Source organism: Brachycentrus maculatus, unplaced genomic scaffold (assembly GCF_059751285.1).
Source record: "Brachycentrus maculatus isolate JH-2025_06_01 unplaced genomic scaffold, ASM5975128v1 h1tg000060l, whole genome shotgun sequence".
Taxonomy (NCBI): Eukaryota; Metazoa; Arthropoda; class Insecta; order Trichoptera; family Brachycentridae; genus Brachycentrus; species Brachycentrus maculatus.
In genome coordinates, this window is record NW_028280814.1 from 327,296 (window position 1) to 335,000 (window position 7,705).

General features: G+C 27.6%; 1 long non-coding RNA gene across 1 annotated transcript in view; it reads left to right on the forward strand.

The window, feature by feature from the left end:
• Positions 1–5,651: 5,651 nt before the first annotated feature.
• LOC148311627 (uncharacterized) overlaps positions 5,652–7,705 on the forward strand; it is a 5,132-nt gene continuing 3,078 nt past the window's right edge. Inside the window, exon 1 of the long non-coding RNA XR_015837221.1 lies at positions 5,652–7,524. This is a non-coding gene — a long non-coding RNA (uncharacterized LOC148311627). The remainder of the gene's footprint in view (positions 7,525–7,705) is intronic.

A 7,705-nucleotide genomic window follows, 5' to 3' on the forward strand; every position in this document is an offset into this window, starting at 1 on the left:
GCCTGGTGTGGTTTTAGCAACTATGCTTAAGATAATACTGAAAATAACAATATTTTTAAAAGTTTTTTTTTGTACTAAAATGTATATTTAATATTAAATTCCGTATTGTCATGAAACAGCACCATCAATATTGTCTACAAGTGGAGCAATAAAACAAAAATCGTACGGAGCACTTCATATTCGCTATAAAATATCCACAAAGCTTTTGTATTTCCGAGACAAGTAAAATCACAACTAAATTCCAAGAAAAAGAATCATAAAGTACTTACCTTTCCGAAATTGGATCAATAGCCTTAATATAACCATGTACTTCAGCGTGAAATTTGGTTTCTACTGTTACATATTTACCAATATAAGACAAACGCTCAATACAATCCAGTTCTCGGTAATTTTGTCCCATATTGATAATATCTTGACAACTGTGAGTTGATGAAAAATGGTAGTATTTTCGTATATATTATGAAAAGACGTACATTTTCTTTCGTTGAAGATATTCTCAAATTTTGGAGAACTTAGCTGCGAATTAAACCAACAAAAACCAAACCTAAAACAGATCAAAGGCAAAGCAAACTAATTTAAATCAATTTGACATTTAAAAACCAGAGATTCTGAATACATGAAAGTAGACGGACATAGATAAATTTTTCATGCAATATGATTTCCAGAAATAAAATACCGGTAGATACCTACCTGAAATCCGAATTTCCATTCCGAATTCGGAATCTGACGTGTACAGTAAGGCTTACTGTAAAATGATGGGAAACCAGAATTTTCGGTATGCGAATTTGAAAAAAGATTTTTTTTTGAGTAATATTGAATGTTAAATATTCAATATCTAATCTGTTTTTTTTTCCTCTTTGTATTATTAAAAGTCCATACATTCATCATTTCAATAATTTTCATTTGTGAAATAAATTAATATATCTGAAAATTTCATTTTTGTACGGTAATACATCCAAACAAACCAAATCGAACGACTTGAAAAAATAATAATTTTATTCCGAAAAAACGAACAAGAGCAAATAGGGGAAACCGGGGCAGAACGGGGAACCTAACTTTTGATGTGAAATATAACGATGAAACCTTAACCCCTCTACCGCAATTTGATACTTATATCTAATAATGAGCCACTAAGGTTCACAGAAATATTATGAAACTGAAATATTTGTGTAAATCATAAAAACACAAATATTTCTCTTTTTAAAGAAAATAAATTGATAAAAGTTCTTCGACTTCAGCTCTAGGATCTCCAGTACGGTAGCTAAACACGCTTACTAGTACACCACAGGGGCGGACAAAAAAAAAAAAAAAAATATTTATATATATATATATTTATATATATATATATATATATATATATATATATATATATATATATATATATATATATATATATATATATATATATATATATATATATATATATATATATATATATATATATATATATATATATATATATATATATATATATATATATATATATATATATATATATATATATATATATATATATATATATATATATATATATTTATATATATATATATATATATATATATATAAATATTTATATATTTATATATATATATATATATATATATATATATATATATATATATGTAATAAAATAACTAGGTACCTACCTATACATTTTATTAAGTACTTACAAAAAGTACCTACATAAAACAGTTCTACCACCAGATGCCGCATGCGTCGCTCAGAAGAAAACAAAAGACTTCCGATAATATTATTAACTGTCAGAATCAGATAGATAGATAGATAGATAGATATAAAAATTATTATAAAGATAAATTAAGAATAAACTTTAATTACAAAGCAACACATTGTTTATTTGATTATTATACACCCACTTTACATATTATTTACACTTAATTTTCAAAAGGAAAATATTACCACGTTATAAAACGACAATTTTGTTAATTAAAAATGGATTATGAAACATTAGATGTATTAAAACAATTACTACAATATGTTCGGAGTGAGAGAGAAAAATTAGAAGATGATCAAAGAAAACGATTAGAAGATAATCAAAGAAGACGTGGAAATCTAAGAACTAGTGATAAAATTAAAGATAAAAGTCCATGTAAGATTTGTGAAAATTTAAATAAGGGAACTCGATATCACCCTGAAGCAACGTGCTGGTTTAAAACAAAGGAGGATGATAAGATTAATAATAAAAATGAAGATTTACAAATTACACAGAAACAGTGCTTGAAGAATGAAAATAAAAATAATGTGGAAAAAATTTCTACAAAATATAAAATAAAATATACTCCAGGAAAGAAGAATTTCGAAGCAGATTGTATGAGCAGGAATCCAGTATTAGAATCGAAGGAAAATGCAAATGAACAATTGAAAGTTGTAAATTTGGTTAAATTAGAAGATATTTTAAAAGATCAGAATAAAAATGAAGACATACAAATAACACAGAAACAGTGCTTGAAAAATGAAAATAAAAATAAAGTAGAAAAAACTTCTACGAAAGATAAAATAAAATATACTCCAGGAAAGAAGAATTTAGAAGTAGATTGTCTAAGCAGGAATCCAGTTTTAGAATCGAATGAAAATGCAGATGAACAATTAAAAGTTGTACATTTGGTTAAATTAGAAGATATTTTCAAAGATCAGAATAAAAATGAAGACATACAAATAACACAGAAACAGTGCTTGAAAAATGAAAATAAAAATAAAGTTGAAAAAAATACTACAAAATATAAAACAAAATATACTCCAGGAAAGAAGAATTTAGAAGTAGATTGTCTAAGCAGGAATCCAGTTTTAGAATCGAATGAAAATGCAGATGAACAATTAAAAGTTGTACATTTGGTTATATTAGAAGATACTTTAAGAGATCTGAATAAAAATGAAGGAATTCAAAAGAAAAAAACAAATGGATTGAATAAAACTGTGTCTACTTTAAAAGGGTCAAGAAGAAAAAAAAAATACAAAAAAAAGAAAGAAAAAAAAGAACGGAAAAAAAAAGAAAGAAAGAAAAAAAAAACAAGAAAGAAAAAAAAGAAAGAAAAAAAAGAAGGAAAAAAGAAAGAAAAAAAAACTTTATCATATCACTAAACTTATACCAGTCCCTTCACTACAAGAAGATGATCCGGAGGACGAGTGAAAATTTTACTATGAATTTTCATCCCCAAGGGGGGAGATGTAATAAAATAACTAGGTACCTACCTATACATTTTATTAAGTACTTACAAAAAGTACCTACATAAAACAGTTCTACCACCAGATGCCGCATGCGTCGCTCAGAAGAAAACAAAAGACTTCCGATAATATTATTAACTGTCAGAATCAGATAGATAGATAGATAGATAGATATAAAAATTATTATAAAGATAAATTAAGAATAAACTTTAATTACAAAGCAACACATTGTTTATTTGATTATTATACACCCACTTTACATATTATTTACACTTAATTTTCAAAAGGAAAATATTACCACGTTATATATATATATATATATATATATAAATATTTATATATATATATATATATATATATATATATATATATATATATATATATATATATATATATATATATATATATATATATATATATATATATATATATATATATATATATATTTACATATATATGTGTGTATGTAAGGGCTTGTTCTTTCATTTATATAAAAATAAATATAATGTATACAAACAAAAATCATAAATAGGTATATATATATATATATATATATAAATATTTATATATTTATATATTTATATATATATATTTATATATATATATATATATATATATATATATATATATATATATATATATATATATATATATATATATATATATATATATATATATATATATATATATATATATATATATATATATATATATATATATATATATATATATATATATATATATAAATATTTATATATATATATATATATATATATATATATATATATATATATATATATATATATATATATATATATATATATATATATTTACATATATATGTGTGTATGTAAGGGCTTGTTCTTTCATTTATATAAAAATAAATATAATGTATACAAACAAAAAACATAAATAGGTAGGCTATAGGATTTCTATAGGATTTTTTTGCATTCAAAATTCCGAAAACTGACGTTTATTATCAGCATAAAGTACCCACTGTTATAAATTGTCTATGGTATACATGCAAAATATAGGCACCTTATAAAAAAATCTTAAAGGCTCGTGGTATTTGTCTTGTTTTAAAACCGTTAAACATTTTTTTGTTACAAAAAGTATGCAATAAAATAGGGATACAATCAGAAATGGCATTTACTAAACTTATCTAGCCGTAGTTCTGGTGGTGTCAATCGATGGCTGCATAGGCAGGGGGGGTCGACTCGTAAACGTCAGATTGTTCAAAAAACGACCAGAAATGACGAGACACACTAATTCACTAACAAAAACACCAAAACGGGAACGAAAAATACGAGATACCAACAAGTTGTTCAAATATTTCAAATAAATATATACAAACTACGGTTATAGACAATTATCGATAGAGAAATAGAAATCCGTATATGAAGAACTTGATAATATCGAGTATTATGCCAAAGTTAAAGTTAAATTTTGCGTATGAAAGTGTAGTTTTTCTTACTTGACACAACGCTCCCTTGAACTTCTGCAGCACCCCCCAAATGCAAAAAAATTAAAAACGCCTAGCCAGACTTCCAAAACGCCCACAAAGGGGCGCTGGCACCCCCGTTAAGAAACATAACTTCAGAAAGTGGTGGGCACTCCTTCCGCCCTTTTAAAATATTGTATTTTCTAGAATTTTAAATATAATATAGCAATTTGAAAATTCTATCGTTTTTGTTTTTGTTGAAAAGCCTTATATTTATACATAGTTTGAGATAATAATTTCAAAAAAAGTTACCATTACCATTTACCATTGTAAGGCTGAGTTGAGTAACCATTATTAATCGCCTGAACTCTTTTTATAAATGTCGCGTTTTAGCCGTGACCTTTCTATTTTTGTTTACACTGAAATAAATAAATTTAGATAGTGAAATATCTTCTTTGTAGTATTAATATTATAATTTTGAAAATATGTAATACAACAAATTTGAATATAAATACCATTTAACCTGAAAAATTAATGATAAATATTTCGGCGGGTGGATTCGACATTCAGCCGCGGCGAAGTCACGCCCAGCCGGGAACTTAGTACTTCTAGCCGTTTACGTCACTTCCGGCCGCTGGCGAATATCACTTCCAGCCATAAAAAATCGAGGCAGTTGGCGGTCTTTATATAAATTAGTTAGTCTGTGTCAGGGGGGGTCGACTCGTAAACGTCAGATTGTTCAAAAAACGACCAGAAATGACGAGACACGCTAATACACTAACAAAAACACCAAAACGGGAACGAAAAATACGAGATACCAACAAGTTGTTCAAACGAAAAATACGAGATACCAACAAGTTGTTCAAATATTTGAAATAAATATGGACTAACTATGGCTATAGACAATTATGGATAGAAAAATAGAAATCCGTAGGTGCCTACCTATTGCAGCATCGATTATATTGATATTTTTGTTTTATTATGTTGCTGGTAATTATTCCTTTATCTTCTTATTGTTGGTTGCAGTTTTATTGCGGGCAATTAAAATTAGAACCGATTTCGATTCGAGATTTGCTCTACTTCCTTACATACATCTGCTTTTATTAATCTTTATTTTCAATTTTTATACGTATCATAATTTTTATTTTCAGTGCCTTCAAACAACTTGGATTATCCATTTTGACCTGCCGGAATTGAATCTGCATTTGCTTTTTTATAATTTTTTAATAGTGCATTATTATTTTCAGTGCCTTCAAACATATATAATGGGTTATAAATGTATTGTTCCTGGCTGCCCTTCAAGGAGAAATTATTCAATAAAATTTTTTAGTGTTCCTAAAGGTAAGGGTGAGTTATGGTATAGGATAATGTTCCCATATTTGACGGATATTAATAACTTTTTGAATATAAAAGATCCTCGAATTTGCTCTAATCACTTCAATGTCAGTGACGTTGCACGTAATCGTTTAAAAAAAGGGGCTCTTCCTAATCATAATCTGCCTTTGCCTTTAAGTTTTTTCAGCAATATTATTGATATCCCTTGTTCAAGTGAGTCAATTTCACCCATTTATTCCTTGGATGTGTGCAGCAATTCTAAATTTATAAATAATCAATTAGATAATGTTAATAATCATACTTTCTCCACAGGTGATAAAGAAAACAGGGTTCCTACAGTGGGCTCTCTTAAAAAGAATGTTCTTCCTACTCCGTCAGGTTCTGTTCTTCCTACTCCGTCAGGTTCTGTTCTTCCTACTCCGTCAGGTTCTGTTCTTCCTACTCCGTCAGGTTCTGTTCTTCCTACTCCGTCAAGTTCTGTTCTTCCTACTCCGTCAGGTTCTGTTCTTCTACCAAATACATCCACTGATACTGATCACGAAAGAATAAAAATATTAGAGTCAATTATTCAAAATCTAAGTAAAGATTTTAAAAAAATTCTAAAAGAAAATAAATCCTTAAAAAAAAAAGTTGACACTAGAAGTACTCCCACTCTTTATTTTAAAAAAGTTTTGTCAAAAATGCGTCAATTTCCCAAAACATTTATCGCTGCACAATTAAGACTAATCAATTCACATCCTAAAGGTAGAAGATACACATTTAAAGAAAAGATAATGGCACTTTCTATAGCTAAGCTCAGTAACAAAACATATAAATTTTTGAGAACAGAGTTTAACCTACCTTGCAAATCCACTCTACAACCCATTTTATCAAATATTGATTTATCTTCCGGTATCAATCCCATAATTATAGATCATTTAAAAAAGACTTCGAGGAAACTGGATGAACATTCTAGACAATGTGTTTTATTATTTGATGAGATGGCTATTCAGACACATGTGAGTTATAACCCTTCAAATGATGTCATTGATGGATTCGAGAACAGTGGGATGGGGAGGCGCACAGATAATGTAGCTGATCATGTTCTGGTATTTATGCTAAGGGTTATAAAGCACAATTGGAAAATACCTGTTGCTTTTTACTTTGTGAAAAATTCTACTCAACATATTTTACTAAAAACTATTATAAAAGAAATAATTAATGAAATAAATAAAACTGGTTTCATCATAAGAGCCACTGTAAGTGATCAGGGATCTTCCAATGTGTCTGCAATTAATTCTTTAATTTCAGATACGCGAGCAGATATACTTCGAGTTTCTCCAGGAGCGCATCCAGAAAATTATAAATATTGTGTAAGTGGTATAAATATTTATCATATTTTTGATCCACCCCACTTGTTGAAATGTTTCAGGAATAATTTTTTGGCCAAAAATATCCTATGCGATGGAAAGAGAGCTGAATGGAAGCATATTGATGCACTATATAAGATTGACGGAGCCGGGGGAACTGTGAGACACACCAAACTGACAGAACGCCATATAAACCCAAAGGGGAAAGAAAAAATGAAGGTAAAGTAAATAATAAATAGTATTATTATTTTTATTCAACCCTTATGGATAAAACTTAAAAACAGACCTAAAAATTCAAATATTTCCTGCTGCAATAATGAGAATGGTAATAAAGGAGATCACCGCAGACAGTTTCCTTTATGAATTTTGCAAAATACAGTTTTATATGTCCCAATGTGTT